The 18,978-nt window shown below is 42.6% G+C and overlaps 1 protein-coding gene across 9 annotated transcripts in view; it reads left to right on the forward strand.

Moving 5' to 3' along the window:
• LRRC4C (leucine rich repeat containing 4C) overlaps positions 1–18,978 on the forward strand; it is a 217,116-nt gene that overhangs the window by 11,580 nt on the left and 186,558 nt on the right. The window contains exons 2-4 of one of the 9 annotated variants that reach the window (XR_014786741.1): positions 14,306–14,390; positions 14,834–14,873; positions 15,142–15,505. The exons of 7 other annotated variants lie outside the window; for them this stretch is intronic. The gene's annotated coding sequence lies outside the window, so the exon portion shown is untranslated. Of the gene's footprint in view, positions 1–8,059; positions 8,205–14,305; positions 14,391–14,833; positions 14,874–15,141; positions 15,506–18,978 lie in introns of those variants that run through there. One more of the 9 variants, XM_084827841.1, reaches the window with a different exon arrangement.

An 18,978-nucleotide genomic window follows, 5' to 3' on the forward strand; every position in this document is an offset into this window, starting at 1 on the left:
TAGTCCCAGCAGAGAGAGGATCATGATCTACTTTCCTGCCTTATGGCTGATAAAGATGAGGTGCCTGTCAGAAAAAAAAGAGGTAGAAACCTAAGTACTAATATAGTTAAATATGCAGGGATTGAAACGCATAGTTTTTACATCTAAGGACTCGAAGATGTGTGCCTGGGTGGATGAACCTGTCGTTTTTGGTTTCGCCCACATTCAAATTATTGTAATCTCAAGTGCTTTCTGCCCCGAACATGACGAAATTTGTGAATTTCAGTAACTTCCTTTAAAAATGAACTGAAATGAAATTCTCACTCATCCCTACTCCATTCCCTGTGCTTTTGGAAATTACTTTCAAGTAATAGATCCATTGCTGTTTACTAGTTCGCTCTGTCAAGAACAGGAACTCTGAAATGGTTTGTGTGGAGTGTTGGTAGTTGGGATTTTTGCTTACATGAGCTAAACCTTTCCTTACTCCAGTCAAGACAAAAATCCTTTCTGGTTCTGTTTGTTCTGTCTTGAGTGTTATTATTATGTAACTTGCTTGCTTTCAACCCCCCTGCCCTCTCCCCATTCTGGGTCTAGTTTAGTTCCATATGATTTTACATTCAGTGTTTTTGAAGATATTTGTGTGTCTGTGAGTAGCACTGTAATCTGTCTGATTTAGTAGACTTCTTCATATGTTACTCTCAAGAAGGGGCAACATTGGTACAAAGGGACTGAGGGGACATGGGTTTAGCTACACCTCCAAGGCAGTGTAGCTCCTCCTACACAAGTACTACATTAGCATACACTTCCAAGTTTCCATAAAGTGTCACCCGCTACATCCAGGATGAAGCAGCAGCATGGCATGGCTATGTTTGAGTTGCCCCAAGGCAGTTTCTGGGAGGAGAGGCAGAGTGGCAAGACCAGTCCCCCCACTCCTGCCACCACATGCATGTGAAAACCACAGGTGAACAGAACCTTAGTGAGCCCAGTCAGTTCTACATTGCCTATGCAGCTTGTTTACATAAATACAACGTGAGTGTAATTAGCTAATCCAATAAAGAGAGCATCACTTCAAATCTCTCTCTCTCTCTCTCTCTCTCTCTCTCTATATATATATATATATATATATATATGTCTATGTCTATATGGTTCCTTTCTTAAATGTAAAGAGTAAATGTAGTAGAACATTGAAGCTCTAGTATCTCCTGTAGGAATGTCAGATTTCCTTGCCTTCTTTTCCCCTCAGGATGTTTCCACAATAAGGCTGTTAAAGCATTCTTTAAATGCCTTGATGTACTTTAGCGCTAGTAAGCCTTTACATGTGCTGTTTTATTAAAGCGCTTTACAGGCAGTAAAGTAATTGCTTTAAGTATAGTATGATGAATTAGGGCTGTGCATGAACCTTTAGGTAAGCAAGTCCTCAGGATGGTCTGAATGCGCTTAATGTACAAGCAACTTTAATGAAGCTAAGCAGATTTGGATCTGGTTAGTGCCTGGATGAGAGATCTCCTGGGAATCCTAAGTGTGCCACTTCGAGCTCATCAGAAGAAAGGTGGGATATTAATGGAATTAAAAAGAAGGATTCCTTGGCAACCAGTTTGGTAGCTTTTCATGAGTTAGCTTGGGGGTTATAAGCTCTATGAGTGTCACTTTCCTGCTGAGCCTCTCCCATCTTCTATCAGAGCACTGTACTAGCTGCTGCTACACCATCCCCTTCCCAAAGGTGATTTTTGTTTTTGTTTTTCTGGATTGCAGCCAACAGAATCAAGGAAGGGAACTTGCTCCAGGTGGGCTATGCCCACCTCAATACTGCTCACAACAATTTGCATACTCAAGCACCCACACACTCCTGCTTCAAATTCTCAAAACAGCTCAAAGACTGTTTTTTTAAAAAATCTCAGAATAAGAAGATACTGTAAATTAAGTATAATAAATTAGATGACCCTATTTTGTCATCCACAATAGTTTGAAGCTTCCATTTGAATTATGGTAATCATAGTCAATGGACATATTGGGTTCAATCCAGATTTTTTCTGGATCAACTGTACTGGTGGATATGGACTTCCTTGTCCCCTCCTTCCCAGGGCAGCCTCTCCAGCCTCCTGAAAATGTTAGAGAGTCAGGAGACCCCACTGAATGGGATGAACTGTGGGAGGGGGCAGGGGAACCCCCCAGATCATACAGAGGGACCTTCCATGAGTGCAGTCCTCCCTCTCACAGAAGGTCCCTTCCTTTCATGGAAAATGGATCCTGCATCCAACCCATACAGATTTACTATTACCCTCTATTTTACAAATTATTTCCACATTGGTTCTTATGCTAAGTATGTTTGGTACAGGTCAATGGAGATTCCTTCTACAAGCTACACTGATGTGCACCATTCCAGAAAAGAAGATTTCTGTGCATTTTGGGTCAATTTTAGAACCATTATTGTTATAGAACCATAAAGAATGCGGAGACTCTACCCTTACCATTCTTGAACCTTAATTGTTCATTACAATGTCAAGGATACCTGATTTGTGATAAGTCACCTTGACTGTGTGCCTTTAGTTAACAACACATAAAACAATCTGTGCATCTTTATTTCTTTTAAACAAACTCCAGGATAGCTGTTCTGATCCAAAAGCAAACATTCTAGGTTAGTGCTGTGCCAAAAATTTCTCCCACATTTTTTTTCTACCATTCTCATTCAAACTGGTAGAAAAAAAAAAAATGCTTTTGAAAAGAAATTCAAAGGAGGGGAAATTTTGGGGACATTCTCTTGGGTTGGGTTTGGGGGTTTTGTGCTTACCTTGCTTAGGAGGTGGCTGAGGAGTGTGCATGAGTGTCCTGTCTGTCATTGTAATATCTGTGGCGGCCTGCAGCCTCCTCAGCTGCCCGCACTTCAGTTAAAGCCATCATGAGGAAGATGTCATGAGGCAATTCTCCCATGGGGCTTTTTCAGTTCAAGAAGTGCAGGTGGCCTGGGAGGCTGCAGAGCAATGGAAAGATGTGTAATAGAGAGAGAGAACACACATGGCTCCCTTGGCTACGTTGCAGTGATTAGGTAAGTGCAAGAATACCACCAAAACAAATTCAAAATTCTGCCTCAAAAATGTGGAAGCCTCAACACAGTAGGTGCTGTTGCCACTTGCAGTTAGAGCACAAAAAACCAAAACCTCTTAGGAAAAGGAAGTAACCTGTGCTACAACCCCTGCCAAGAGTGCGCGCTGTCTGTGAGAAACTGTTGGAGAATTTCTCCTCCCCTAGGAAAACATTGGTGAAATCCCCCCCGCCCAATTTCTCTGCCCACAAATAGGCTGGGGAATTTTGAGAGGCCATTTATGCACAGCTCTATTATAGCTAGCTCCCCATTCCACTAGTGGTGGGTCCCATTGGTGTGTGGGCAGGCTTGGATACTGTCCAATGGATTTGTCTTCCATTCTAAAAATTAAGGGGTAACCTTGCCCAATAGGATCCCTATTTATTTTTAAAATAATGCATATAGAAATGGGTACCCTGTGAATCAGCAAAACACGATCTCGCTGAAGCTCTCCAAATTCCATCCCAGAGCTCGGTCCAGCTCAAGTCCATATCAGATTGCAAACTTCATTTCCTTTTGCATGAAAATCTCTGTGTATTTTTGTGCATATTTTTCCAGCTGTTCGCATCAATTGTGCACATCTTTCATATGTACACATTCTTCTCCCTCTGATGTGTATTTGTGTGCATTTTTCAAAAGTACACATTTTTCTATGCACATTTTTCAAATGTACGCATGCTGCTGAACACATTTCTGGGAGGTTCATGCATCACATTGCAAGCTTGGAAGCGTATGGACTTCAACAGCAGATTGTGTCTGAGTTGGTGTTCAGTCCAGAAGGTTTGAACTGGAAAATGATGGAAAATGAACTGACACAAGCTTTTTCATACGCCCCAACCCTCATTTCATGGCTAACGTGTGTGTGTGTGTGTGTGTGTGTGTGTGTGTGTGGAGATTGGCATCAAAAGGTGTCCTCAAAGGACTTCACTGCAATCCTTTACATTACATTTCTCTCAGGATTAGGACTGTAGGGTGGGAGGAGAAGGGGTTAACCTTTTCCCCCACGCTGCAGTCCCCCCCCCAATAATCCTTTCCAAAGGTGCTACTACACTTGGGGGGTGGGCGTTCATCAGCGCTATGGCACAGGGGCCTTTGTGGCCATAGTCTTGCTCAGGCTCAGATCTGTCTAGTGGCTTCTATTTCTTTAAGACATGAGAAATGCAAACACAGATACTACTTCACAGAATTTTACAGGGGATCCAGATGACGTTGTCTAGTGCTGTGCTGAATACTTCCCCCATATTTTCTGCTCTCCCTGTGAAAGAGGCATTGTTTTTTCTGCCTCTCTTGCGGGGAGGGGGGATTTTGGAGAATTTTCTCCTTGGGTAGGGGGACAGGGTTTCCACATTTTTTTTAAGTGTAGGCTACTCTTGAGGGGCCTTCTGTCTATTTTTTAAAAAAAACACCCCTGCACTTGCAGGAGCCCAGGGCTCTTCTCTAACTGGGAGCTCTTCCTGAACACCCATTGGAGAGGTCAAGGTCACATGGTCTCCTGGGAGTTCAGAAAGAACTGCCAGGCTGGAGAAGAGGCCTGGGCTCCTGCCGGTGCAGGGGGTGTTCTTAAAGGAGGAGGAGGAGGACCCCTCCAGAATTCCCTACACTTTAAAAGGTATATGAAAAAACTGTCCCCCTCCCCAAGGAAAAATTCTAACCTCTCCCAGCCTCTTTCATCAGAGTTTTCCTTTTGCTCCTGCCCACCACAAAATGCCCAAAATTGAAGAATAGAATTTTTTGGCACAGCACTGATGTTGTCATCTTGTTTTTGACAGCACCTTGCTTGTTTTTTGCATGTTTTTCCACCACTCCTTCCATCTTTTTTTTCTTACCATTCAAAATCTGTTAAGAAGATGATGGAAGAGTAGCACCTGCCTTCTAATGACCCTTCCACCTGTAACCATCCTGTTTGGCCCTTAGTCTTGTGCAGGGCTTGAGCTGCTGGTTGCAAATAAAACAGAGCTTTACCCTGAATTTGTGTACCAAATGTCATTCCAATGGAATGACTACATTCCAAGCAATTACACTTTTTCACTTGACCAATTATCCCTAGTCACTTACAGACAAGCTCCATGTCTTCCTGGTCAATTATTTATAGCATCAAGCAAGAACTGACCATTCATGGCCTCTGGCTAAGATGAGCTAAAAGCAATCAACATCTTTGGTTCAATCTGAGAAAGAATTCTGCACCTCTAATCATATTGGATGCTTTAATTTAGTAGTGGATAGAACTGTGTGTAGAATAGCATAGCACAACAAAGATCATGCCAGATTGTATTTAAAACAAACATGAATGAGCAAAAGTCAGGAATTGGAATAAAGGTGCTGCACATATTCTGCATGTGCACTATTCTACGTGAGACTTTCTCAGGGCTAGCAGACCAATGGTTCAATCAGGGCATAATCCAGAAAACCATGCAGAGGGATGTAACCAAATAGTCTGTCTACAAGCCAAGGCCAGGCCAGGCAGTACAATCATGTGGCAGGCTGGTGCGGGGGACAGCAAATAAGAAAACAAGAAGGGTACTGCAGACATAAATTGTAATGCAATTTTTAGAGATGTCACCAAAACTTGTAATTAGCTGGTTTGTAGGTTGAATCTATTAGGTTTTGTAATTCCAGGATGTGGAGAAAGACTGAGCTGCGATCCAACAAACTTCAGTATTTTCATATTTCAAACCAAGATTATGAGTTAATTTATATTGTTTGCACTTGTGTGGTCTGTATGTGTGGCCATTTTGCATAAGCTTTCATGTTGATTGCTGTAACCATTTCATTTCTGAAGGAAATGTAAATGCCCATTTGAAAGGTGCATGTGCAAAGAAGGATTTTATTTTAACCCTTTAGTTACTCCTTGCCCAAGCCAATCAGTTTAAAAACTTTGTTCTGAACCATAAAATAACCAATCATGTTTGAATAATTATCCACCCCTTGTTCAGTGTTTCTTTCTCACATTATCATGTGGTTTGGCAACATGTAGCTGAAATATAGAAAACATACACAACGCGAATGAAAACAACCAGTCAGAGAAATGATATGTGGTGATGAATGATACCGTGATTCATGGGTCTGAAAAAGATAATCATAATATGCATGATACTTTCCCAAGATGCACTTGGTGATGTGCATGTTGTTGTTGTTCAGTCGTGTCCGACTCTTCGTGATCCCATGGACCATAGCACGCCAGGCCTTCCTGTCCTGCGCTCTCTCCCGGAGCATGCTCAAGTTCATATTCATTGCATCAGTGATGCTATCTAGCCATCTCATCCTCTGCCGTCCCCTTCTCCTTTTGCCTTCAGTCTTTCCCAGCATCAGGGTCTTTTCCAGAGAGTTTCCTCTTCGCATTAGGTGGCCAAAATATTTGAGCTTCAGCTTCGGTACCTGTCCTTCCAATGAGCACTCAGGCTTGATTTCCTTTAGGATGGACTGATTTGACCTCCTTGCAGTCCAGGGGACTCGTAAGAGTCTTCTCCAGCACCACAGTTCGAAAGCATCAATTCTTCGGCGCTCAGCCTTCCTTATAGTCCAGCTCTCACAGCTATACATTACTACTGGGAAAACCATAGCTTTGATTAGACGGACCTTTGTTGGCAAGGTGATGTCTCTGCTTCTTACTACACTGTCTAGGTTTGCCATAGCTTTCCTCCCAAGGAGCAAGCGTCTTTTAATTTCATGGCTACAGTCACCGTCTGCGGTGATCTTGGAGCCCAAGAAAGTAAAATCTGTCACTGCTTCCATTTCTTCCCCTTCTATATGCCAGGAAGTGATAGGGCCAGATGCCATGATCTTAGTTTTTTTAATGTTGAGTTTCAAACCAGCTTTTGCACTCTCCTCTTTCACCCTCAACAAGAGGCTCTTGAGATCCTCTTCACTTTCTGCCATTAGGGTGGTATCATCTGCGTATCTGAGGTTGTTGATAATTCTCCCGGCAATCTTAATTCCGACCTGTGATTCATCCAACCTGGCATTTCTCATGATGTACTCTGCATATAAGTTAAATAAGCAGGGTGACAATATGCAGCCTTGTCGTACTCCTTTCCCAATTTTGAACCACTCGGTTGTTCCATGTCTGGTTCTTACTGTTGCTTCTTGACCCTCGTACAGGTTTCTCAGGAGACAGGTAAGGTGGTCTGGTACTCCCATCACTTTAAGAATTTGCCACAGTTTGTTGTGATCCACACAATCAAAGGCTTTAGCGTAGTCAATGAAGCAGAAATAGATGTTTTTTCTGGAATTCTCTTGCTTTCTCCATGATGTAGCGAATGTTGGCAATTTTATCTCTAGTTCCTCTGCCTCTTCGAAACCCAGCTTGTACTTCCGGTAGTTCTCGGTTCGCGTACTGCTGAAGCCTAGCTTGTAGGATTTTGAGCATCACCTTGCTGGCATGTGAAATGAGCGCAATTGTGCAGTAGTTTGAACACTCTTTGGCGTTGCCCTTCTTTGGAATTGGAATGTAAACTGACCTTTTCCAGTCTTGTGGCCATTGTTGAGTGTTCCAAATTTGATGTGCATGTACAAGAATTTAATTGAGATCTCAGATTAACAAAGAAATATCAATTGAGTTTGTAAGGATGTATTTGTAACATGTCAAACTAATTACAAGTTCTGACTGGGTAAGTTTACCCATCACTAATAATTTTTTTTTGGGGGGGGGTTAAATGGCGAGCTCCTATTGTCCTTTGTGCAAAATTCCAAGTTCAGGCTTGGCATATCTTGATAGCAAGTTGCAGTGTGTTCTTCTGACCTAATGGTTACATTAGGAACATCCAAGAACAGCAGATAAGGGCACAATCCTATCCAGACAGGAGCTCCTCTTGTGAGCACGGAGGATAGGGATGTTCCACACTGCCTCTCTGAGGCAGTGCGGAAGTGGGGGGAGGTCGGTTCTTGGAAAACAAGATATCCTATGGCCGTCTAGCTGCTGTCTAGCAGCCATAGGATTGCTCCCTTTGAGACGTAAGGTAACAGATAACCATTGATTGATTCTGTTTCCTGCTGGTGGCATAGGGAGTAAAGTGCTGGAGTATGGCAACCATTCCAGATTTTGGATCCCTTCTAATGCTTTCCACATTTCCTGTGGAAGACACATGAGCTAATATAAAGATGGAACTTGTATTGGATGCTAAAGTGGAAGCATGGAAAGAAAAAAAATGTGAGTAACCATTTATCCTCTTTCAGTATAACATCTGAATTAGTAACTTGAGCAGCCCCTGGAGAGATGGATGTCTTCTTTATTCACCATGGTGGAGATACATGAATCACTGTGTTACATCAGAAGTGTAGAAGGAGAATGCTGGAATTACTTGAGTATGGGGGGGGCTTCCTATCCAAAACCACCTTCAGTTGTACCATTCAAGATACTTTATTGTATGTTGTATTTACTCTCCATCTTTGCTCAAGATGTATATGATAGGCAGTTGTTTACAAAATTATTTGCCATAGGTGACAGAAATCAGAAGGCTATTGATCGTGAGCCTCGTTTCATGTTGAACCAAACAAATTCGTACTATTTTTCACTCCCTACACATACAGCAAGCTTTCTGCAAATCCACTAACTTGACTTGCTCAGTGTTCATATATCTTGAGATAGTGGAAAACCTCATGCCACTCAGAGTATGTTTTCTAAAAAGATTGCATCCAGTACTCAGGATTACCTGAAATGTGAGAATAGCTCATTCAGGGTCAACTGATGCTTAGTTGTTTTTGATGCAGATTGCCATATGGGTAGAAAGACAAGTACAGTATTTTTAGGGATTGGTGCTCAGTTTTGAGTATAATGCCTAATCAATTGAAACACTAAAGAATAGTTTAAAGTATAATTCAATATATTCAGAGCATATGAAATAATTCTGCAATAGGCTTCCTACTAAGATATTTCCTTGCATAAGACTCAAGGCTAATGTTAAGTTCATTAAATAATATATGTGCAGAGAGAGCTCCTGCTGATGTTGTTGTACCTTCTCAATGGAGTAGTGATTACAACTGAGAGCGAGTATTGAGAACAGTTTACTAGGATTCATCAAGAAGTATTCATGAGTATAATATTTCTTACTTTGCCTGTTCAAGATTAGACCATATTAATTTAATAAATGATTGACAAGGGCAGATGAGGTCAAATCTAGCACTTAAGCTATTACATTACAAATCGTCCTTGAAAAAGTTCTGCACTGCTTCTCCTTGTTGCTGGTTATTAGACTAATATTGCTTAAAGTGATTTCAGGGTTCCTGTGCTGCCCTCTAGTGTATGTCATAATACACAGTGGAGGAATATTTTGCTTCCCATCTGAGCTCTGATTTTATGACAGGCATTGTCCAAAGTCCAATGAGGTTTTTAAAATTGTTGAAAGAAGGTGACAAACTGAATGTTGCCCAGCCCAAGATTAGAGAATTAAGGCATCTATGAAACTTCACAATTTTTGCTTTCCTTCTCAGAACTGAAGGATAAATGTGGAATTTCTGAAGTTGCAAGTCCCATTGTAAATTTAGTTGTCTTTTAATATATATATATATATATATATATATATATATATATGGGGCCGCGGTGGCTTAGTGGTTAAGACGCTGAACTGCAGACCGGAAGGTCGGCAGGACAGCAGTTCGAGACCCGAGTGCCGCGTGACGGAGTGAGCTCCCATCTTCAGTCCCAGCTCCTGCCAACCTAGCAGTTCGAAAGCAAGAAATTGCAAGTAGATAAATAGGTACTGCCTCGGCGAGAAAGGTAACAGTGTTCCGTGCACCTTGGTGTTCAGTCATGCCGGCCACATGACCACGGAAGCGTCTTCGGACAGCGCTGGCTCTTCGGCTTAGAAACGGGGATGAGCACCGCACCCTAGAGTCGGACACGACTGGTTGGGGACACCTTTACCTTTATATATATATATATATATATATATATATATATACTACTATTGTAATATACCTGAAGGTTATTGTAATGCCCCCCCCAAAAAAAATATAGCATGTAATTGCGAGCCATCAAATTAATGGGAAAGTGCCCTATGCTTTCTCTTCTATGTGCTTTGTAGTAAAAACAAAAACAAAAGGCAAAGCCAGTTCTCTTGCTGATTTCAAGGAAACAAAATTTGCTGGATATGTTTCTCACCTAGGGCTCCCTACATTGCTGAATGCAAAATGAATGATCTGGGACTACCCCCCCCCCCAGCTCTACCCTAGTCTGTCTAGTGATTTGATAGGCTCAGAGGGTGCGTAGCCGCTAGTGATGGATGAGCTCTCCATGTCTTCATTTGGAATGGAATTTAGTAAACCCAGCTCTTTTCTCACCCCCAAACAGAAAATAGCACTTTTAAAAGCACAACTCAAAAATTTAACTCCTGTCGTATTCCCAATGACATTTTCTTGGACATAGAGTCCATACACCACCAATGAATCCTATGAGCTTCTTCCACCTGGACCCCCTACCCCAAGAGACCTTATATTTATCCTGCCTCACCATCCCAGATCCCACATCTTTTCCCATTTACCTGGTAGTGGTTTTAATAAGATTTTGGTGGAGTACCTCTCCTTCTCTTCCTGGATCCTTGAAGGCTGCATTGGCAGAATCTCAAGTGCTAGGACCTGAGACCTGATATTTTCCCAGAGTGCCTTAGTACAGATACTAGATGCTGTTGCAAGGAGCCCAGCAATGTGTGGTTTCTGCCATTTTCCCTGGGAGCAGTTCTTCAAAGCAGCCCCCCAGCAAACAAAAAATTCCTTGTAGCTTTGCTAGAGAACTGCTTAAGAACATAAGAAAAGCCATGCTGGATCAGACCAAAGGTCTGTCTAATCTAGCATTCTGTTCACACAATGGCTAACCAACTGCCTGTGGGAAGCCCACAATAAGTGTATGAGTGCAATAGCAATATCCCGGTCATGTTCCCCAGCAACTGGTATTCATTTCAGAGGCATACTTCATCCAACACTGGACGTAATATATAGCCATCATGACTAGTAGCCATTGATAACCTTCTCCTCCATGAATTTGTCTAATCCCCCTTTAAAGTCATACAAATTGGTGGCCATTACTACATCTTGTGGTAGTGAATCCCCTAGTTTAACTGCGCACTGTGTGAAGAAGGACTTCCCTTTATTTGTCCTGAATCTACCACCAATCAGCTTCATGGGATGACCTCAGGTTCTAATATTATGAGAGAGGGAAGGGCCCTCAGGAATCTGAGAGGGGGGCATAAGTCCATCCAGGGTAAGAGGATCCCATGCAGGGTGTGGCCATTTGGCCCAAAACAGCAGTTTGTCTGGGTCCCTCCCCGCCCTTCACAGCAGGAGGGTATTTGAAGGATCAAGAAAGACTGGGGAGGGTAGGCTTGTTTTCCAAGCCTTGGATTGCCCAGTTAATAACCTAGTTGTTAACAAACAAACAAACAAACAAACACAAAGCTAATTTCACTCTTCATGAAGGAGCAGGGATGCAGCTTGGGGATGCTCCTGGATTCAACATTTTTCCGTGAAGCTTGGGTGATGTTGGTTGCCACGAGACTGCCTTTTTTCAGCTTCAGCTGGTTTTCCAGTTGTAGCTTCTCTTACCTCCAGACTGGATTATGGTAATGTTCTGTACACTGAACTGTCTTTAAAAAGAGCCTGGAAATTATCAGTCAGTCCAAAATGCAGTGGCCAGAATTTGTCTGGTATCCTATAGGCAGAAGATATAACTCCTACTTTGTTATATGTGCATTGCTATCTGCTTATTTTGAGGCTCAGTTTAAAGTACTGCTCTTTGCCCTCACAGCATAGGCAATTTCATATCTGGGTCTGGTTACCTTAAAGACTATCTGCTTTCAGATAGATTTGCTTGAGTTTTGAGAACTGCCTTTGAGGCCTTGGTCATCACGCCTTCATGGAGTGGGTGGGAGCTGGGGCTTCTAAGGGGTGATGTTGGAGTTCTAGAATACCATCTCAGTTGAGAAGATGCGGCTGGCTCCCTCACTACTATCTTTTTGACAGAAATTTAAAATATGGTTATCTCAAAACCATATAGTATGTAATTTCTGTGCAGGTTTTGAACTAATACTTATTGACTGCTGTTTTTAATTGTATTATTTTTAAATAGTATTTTTAATTATTGTATTGAGATGACGGGCTCAACCTTGGGGGAGCTGGGGGTGGCGACGGCTGACAGGAAGCTCTGTCATGGGCTGGTCCATGAAGTCACGAAGAGTCAGAAGCGACTGACCGAATAAACAACAAACAAAAATTATTATTATATTGTACACTGTGACTGGTCCCTAGGGATGTAGAGAGTTTGTTAAATCTGTTCTATCTGTGTTTTGCGGATTGTCAGGCATCTTTCATTTTGTCATCCACATATTGATAGAATTGGATCTTTTGTATGAGAATTTCTTTCATTTGCAAAAGTGCACTTGCACTAATTCACACTTGCACTGATGCACATTAGCGCATCCCCCAAAGCTTTTTTTTTCTTTTTTAACCATTCCACAAGACCACGAATCCACACAACTCAGAAAAAGCCAATCCGCTGCAGAATCCACACTTTGGATTCATAGATGATGATGATGATGACAATAATAAAAAATCAATAAGTTTTTTGGGGCGGAGGGGGAAGGGAAGCACTCAGGGGTGAAAGGGAGAAAAACTGCCTTCCCTCAAAGTGGAGCAAATTTCAAAGTGGGGGGCAAAACTCACCACAATTCCTACCACTGGAGGCTGCAATTTTGTGCTCCCCAGAATCCCACTCAGTAGTAAATCATGTAGTAATCTTAAAAGCAGTATTCTAGAGAAAACAGATGGCAGCCTTCTTTGGTGGCTGCCATGAATAGTGTAACATCATTTCAAGGGGTATTCAGGGGAAAACAAAATGGTGGCGATCAGCCGCCATCACCATCACTGAAATTTACAGAAATTCTGCCCACTTTTGCAGTCGAGGAATAATTCCACAACATTAGGGGAGGCATTTCAATCCAGCATTAAATTATAAATATGTTGTATCCTTTATTTATTCATTCATTCATTCATTGGGTCCTATTCAGAGTCCCTCCCTGCCATATTGACCATGTCATTTTGGGTTCCCATACAATTTATCATTTCATAGTTTTGATTATTGTGTAATATTTTATATTTGTTTGCTTTTGTTTTGTCAGGTCAGTTTCAAAGGTTTTTGGACTTGCTTAATTGTTTACACTCATAAGTACTCAGCAATTTGTTACTGCTGATGATTGTCATCTCCTTGCATGTCTTTATGATGTTTTGAAAGCACAAGGTAACATTCATGATAGCTTGCAAGTTATGATGCAAGCTTCTTAGGCCCAGTGCTACGTTTCAGGTAGTTCCCTGCAGTTAAATAACTAAAAATGAAGGAGCAGTTGAATCACATGTCCCAGGCAAATGATAGCTGTGGTGAGTTTTGCAATATGCTAATCCCACTACGGCATTTTTGTATTGAACGGACTAAACTGAATGAGTCAGTTCTGTGGCTCTCTAGGAATTTCAATAAAATAATTGACAAATTATTTGCAACCTCCCCCCCCCCCATTAGATCAAGAAATATCACTGAGTAGTATAATCCACAAACTGGTTGAAATGATGTACTTTGTTCTGTTTATGTCAATGAGTGAGACCACGACGGGAGTAACTGGTTTAGGAACCATCTTCTTAGCATTTAATGGGTAAGGAGACAAAATTGTGTTATTTATTTACTGAAATGTGCAGTCCTATCATTGAGTTGTTCTTCCTGGGAAATGATTAGGTTTCACTGTGCTAGTGGAACACAATTTTACACTGGTAGATTTACGAAAATGATAGAGTAGCTATTATGCCAGTAGGACACTGCCAGTGCAAGGCACAAAATGGGCAGTGTTAGGGCCATGCAGAGCTTAGCTGGTAGCCTATGCTCACTCAGCAGTCAGTTCCACACCCAATAATTGTGTAACTTTGGTGGAGCCAATAAAGAGGTGAACATGACTGCTTCCACTTTCTCTTTCAATGTCCAGCCATATTCAAGGGTAAGATTCTGTCTAACTCAGCTGGAATCACAGTACAGTACCAGAAATATAATACCCAACAAGGTCTTATATCAAGAAGTGGAATGCAGATCTTCATCACCCTGCCCTCATATCTAGAAAATGATGGGCATACAAGTTAAAATTCTGTGGATGGGAAGGTTGCTCAAAGAGAACAAATGGAACATCTGGCGAATGAATGAATGAATGAATGAATGAATGAATGCCAGGCCCAGCAACAAAGAAGGAAGAATGGGTGAATAACATTTTTTAAGTGCCTTTACAGGTATTCTACTGTAGGACAAACACCCATCAGAAACATCAACTCAACTAAGGCAACTGATGCTGCAAAGAAAAGGCAGTCTATACAGGTAAGCAAAGGAGGGGCTTACCAGGGAGGGGAGGCTTAAGTCTCAGAGTATGAGTCCTAAACATTCTCCATTCTTCCCCCAAGCACCACAAGACATCCAAAGTACTAAAACATCCATGGACACAGAATGTATCTTCCTCTCTCTGCCCCTCCCCCCACCCCAATATGTGAACAATATGATTTCAACCCTCACTCACTCAAGAAGCCATAGCACTATCTCCCACAAAATGGACAAAGGGAAAACAACCACTGTGGGGGGGAAAGGACTGTAGGACACACACACACTCATACACATGCACACACACATTCATGCACCTAGACAAGCTCCCACCATGCACTAGTTAAGGCTATGGGTAGCACAGCCACTTTGTTGGTGAATACCAAACATAATCCTTAACTCTTTGCTACCACTGGCAAAATCATGTGGTGTATTTTTCCTTGCAGGCTCAGAGTCAGAACCAGAGCACAAGGAGTAGAGCAAGTAGTAAGTAAAGACATCTTAATGCAACTCCCTACACTGGATGACTGAGCATCTTCTTCATGTTAACCTAGCTTATTGACATCTGGGGGGATACCAATGAAAGACTGGGGAGTGGGACTGGAAGAGCATACAGAATGGAAGAGAACCTGGGTTGCAGCATTACTTTTCAAGTGCATAGTTGGCGCCCCAAAGGAGTACTGAGTCATAAGACATGTTGTTGCATTTGCTACCAGTTATTCATTACTATCTCCATTTCTCTCTTGTCTCTCAGCAGGCAACCAGGAAGCCATTCAGGAATTGCAAAAGCAAGGATATCCCTCCACCCCCATTGCCATACATATTACATGTGGCAATGGCCAATGGGAAACCAGCTCTTCTGTTTTCCACCTTTTACCTCCCTGGGTTCCCTTTCCTTTCAAAAGTGCATGACAGATCGATTTAACTGATGGAGTGCAGCAGTACCCAGCATATGGATCAGAAAAAAAACCTGCACCTATTCTATTGCCATGCATCTTACAGAACCATACAGACCCTGCAAGAACAAAGGACTGGGAATTCCATGTTTCTGTGTGATGTGGTCAGTACTCACTCTACATGCATCTGATCTTTAATAAAAGCTGTGACTGTTCCAGCTGAATTTCCAGTTTCTTGTGATTATTTGTTAAGGAAAACATCTTTCCTTGTTACTCTTAAGATGTCTGCAGAATAGCACACACAATTTATGTGGCAGCCAGTCCTATGCCATGCTATGCCAGGGCAGAGGGCATGTATTTTTTTCTATGGCTTCCCCACTAGAGTTCCATCAAGGATGATGGAGCATAATGTCCCAACAACTCAATAGTAGATGCTGTTTTACTGATGTACATAAATGCACCTGTAAAACTACCATACAAAAATACCATCGATGAAACCACATATACAGTCACATCAAGGTTGTCCTCATCCCAGGATTTTATCAATGCACACATGCATGTCAGTAATGCAGAGGGGCGGAAAAGGCATGAGTGAACTGGAAGCTGTGTCAAATGGTGCGTGTTCAATGCCGTATACAAAATTCAGAAATAAAAGGTAGAATAATGGAATATTTCTATTAGGGGTATACAAAACCACGCTTACCTGGATCTGCCAGGTTCTGCAGGTGGGGGGAGGCGATCCGTTCCTCCGCCCGGAATCCTCGACAGGGGGGAGGCGATCCATTCCTCCCCCCCCCCCAGAATCCTGCCCAGCTGGCTCCACTCTGCGGCCAGGCCATGGAGCCGCCGGCCGGGCCAACCCGCAGCAGGGCCTCCAGCCACTGCTGGGCTGCTGTGGACGCAAATGGCGTCCTGTGTAGGGGACACCATTTGTGTCCCTTACTCCGGCCCGTGATAGGTTACGTAAATATTTACGTAGCCTATCATGGCTAAAGCAGGGATGCAAATGGCATCCCCTTTGCCATTTGCATTCTCGCTTTAGCTGTGATAGGCTACATAAATGTTTACATAGCCTATCGTGGTGAAAAAGGGAATGCAAATGGCGGCCGCCATAGCCGCCGCCATTTGCGTTCCCTTTTTTTGCCATGATAGGCTACGTAAATATTTATGTAGCCTATCACAGCCTCCGCAAATGGCATCCCTGCATTAGCTGTGATAGGCCATGGAAGTATTTACATAGCCTATCACGACCATTCAAAAGACGCGAATGGTGGCTGCAGACGCGGCCACCATTTGAGGAGCACTGGAACGGCCGGCAAAGGTAGGTTCCGTTCCGGGCCCATTTTGTGGGGTGGGGGGCAGGGGGCTTCGTTCTGCCATGGATTTTGGGGGGCCAAATCTGCTGGCATTTGGCCTCACCAAGATCCATGGTGGAATTCTCCGCCATGCCTAATTCCTATTGCTTTGGATTTAGCAACTGAAAAACCTGGAGAGAAATTTTCAAATGAGGAGAATCTCAGAATCATCTCTACTCCACACTTGCCTGACCTGACACTAGAAAACCAGCCCATATGGAATATGCTCCATTAAATAAAATTGTGATTGGGGTTCTCTCCAGAAATATACAATTCCACACATCAAGGACATCTGCATTATAGATGGGTGAAACTGTCAGTTTTGCTTTCTCCCACATCCATTTTTTTTTAAACAACCGTGAGTTCTTTATCTCCTGAATATGAGCTTTGCAAGTGTTGGTAAAGTCTTATAAAAACTATGGATGGCAGAGAATTCCGCCTCGGATCTCGGGGAGGCCGAATGCCAGTGCATTCGGCCCCCTGAAATCTGTGGTGGAATGCGGAGGATTCGGGGGGGGGAGGAACGGAGCGCCTCCCCCCTGTCCAGGATTCCAGGGGGAGGGACGGAATGCCTCCCCCCCACCATCAGCATAATCCGTGAACAGGTAAGTGATTTTCGTACATCCCTAATAAAAACCAAACTGAAATGAAATTCTCACTGATCTGCACCAGCCAAATTCAATAAGTACAGCCATTCCCAGCATGGAGAGGCCCACGATGTACTTGCCTGCCATGTAGATGTTAAAGATGAGCCTGTCAGGGATTCAGATCCAGATTTTTAAGAGCAAAGCACTCAAAGGCCTGGGTATGTATAGAGAAATCTATCGGTTTCAGTTGCTCCCACATTTGATATTTTAAAAAATATCAAGTTATTTTTCTCTTGAATATGGAGAACTTGGCAAATTTTGGTAAATTCTTATCAAAACTGAACTGAAATTAAATTCTCAACCATCCCTAATCTGCATGGAACTTCTTCACATGCTCTTACGGGACCTCATGCACCCACAACAAATTCAAGTGTTTGTTGAAACTGCACACTCAGTCACTGTGATTAGTAACCGCAATAAGATACAGAGGCTGCCTTTACATTAAAGTAAAAACCCGCAGTCCTCCCGTTGTGGAGCCTTTCCGCATTTACAGGGGGCTCCCAGACAGTGACCATGTGATTTCTGAGAGAGGAAGCTTTTAATTTTCAAGGTTCCATAGAGCGCAATGAAACAGCACTACCTCGTGGCTGTTTTAATAGCTTAACAATCCAACTTAAAATAAATAGTTCATTATTTAAGGATCTTTTTGAGGAGGAATAACCACGAGATACCTCTAGATGTGCCCTGGAGGAGGGGGATGTCATGAAAAGGACCAAGAAACTTCCATGAGTGACCAATCTCAATAGCAGGATAAAAGCTCAATGTGAAGGAGCCCAGAGAGTTAACTGGGTTATGCATTTTTTTCCGATGTTGCTGTAATGCTTTGAACATAGTTTTACCATAGAAAAGCAGGATGCAAATTAGCATTTTATATCCTTTGGGTATATAAAATTAAGAACAAGAAGAACATTTTGTTATTCAGATAGATACCCACTTCAAATTCCATATATATTTCATTAGCATTTGGCATTTTCATCATTAGTTTGAACAACAGAGGTGTATCATTAAAAAAAAAAAAATCACAGGGGGAGAAATCCTATGGCTGCTAGTCAGCATCTAGATAGCCATAGGATATGTGGTTTTTCGGGAACCTACCGTCCCCCCCCCCTTCTGCGCTGCCTCACAGGCAGCGCAGAACAGCCCTGTACTCTGTGCTCCGAAGATGAGCATGGAGCGGCTAAAAAGGTACGTTCCAGGGCGGGGAAGGAGGAAATGCTGGTACAACACATCCTATGTGGCATCCGGCCATTGCCACCCCCACTCTGACTTCCCGCAGCTAGACAGCTGAAATCGGCCACAAATGCAGGGCAGGAGAAGCATGGAGGAGATGATCCCCTCTGTGCTTCTCCTGCCCTGCATTGGATAGGCAGTCGCCTCCGGGTTTGAAGGCGGCCGTCTATCCCCATAGGATTGCGCCCTAAGACAGAAAAACAAGCAAGAATGGCTATGTGTGCGTGGGGGGGGGGGATGAATTCCTGTAAGTATAGAAGGAGAAAATAAGCTGTATGTGTTCAATATGATAAGGAAATGTTATATTGACCAGATGGGACAGTATTGTTTCTTATCATATAGCTAGAAGGTAGTGAAAAAGTATACAGTTCCTTAATTTTAACACTGCCAATATGTATGCCCTTTTCATCTTGTCATGATTCCAAACAAATTTGTGCCTAAATATTTGTTATTTTCAAAAACA

This window comes from Heloderma suspectum, chromosome 1 (assembly GCF_057233095.1).
Source record: "Heloderma suspectum isolate Gila_16-S chromosome 1, 16-S_ref, whole genome shotgun sequence".
Lineage (NCBI taxonomy): Eukaryota > Metazoa > Chordata > Lepidosauria > Squamata > Helodermatidae > Heloderma > Heloderma suspectum.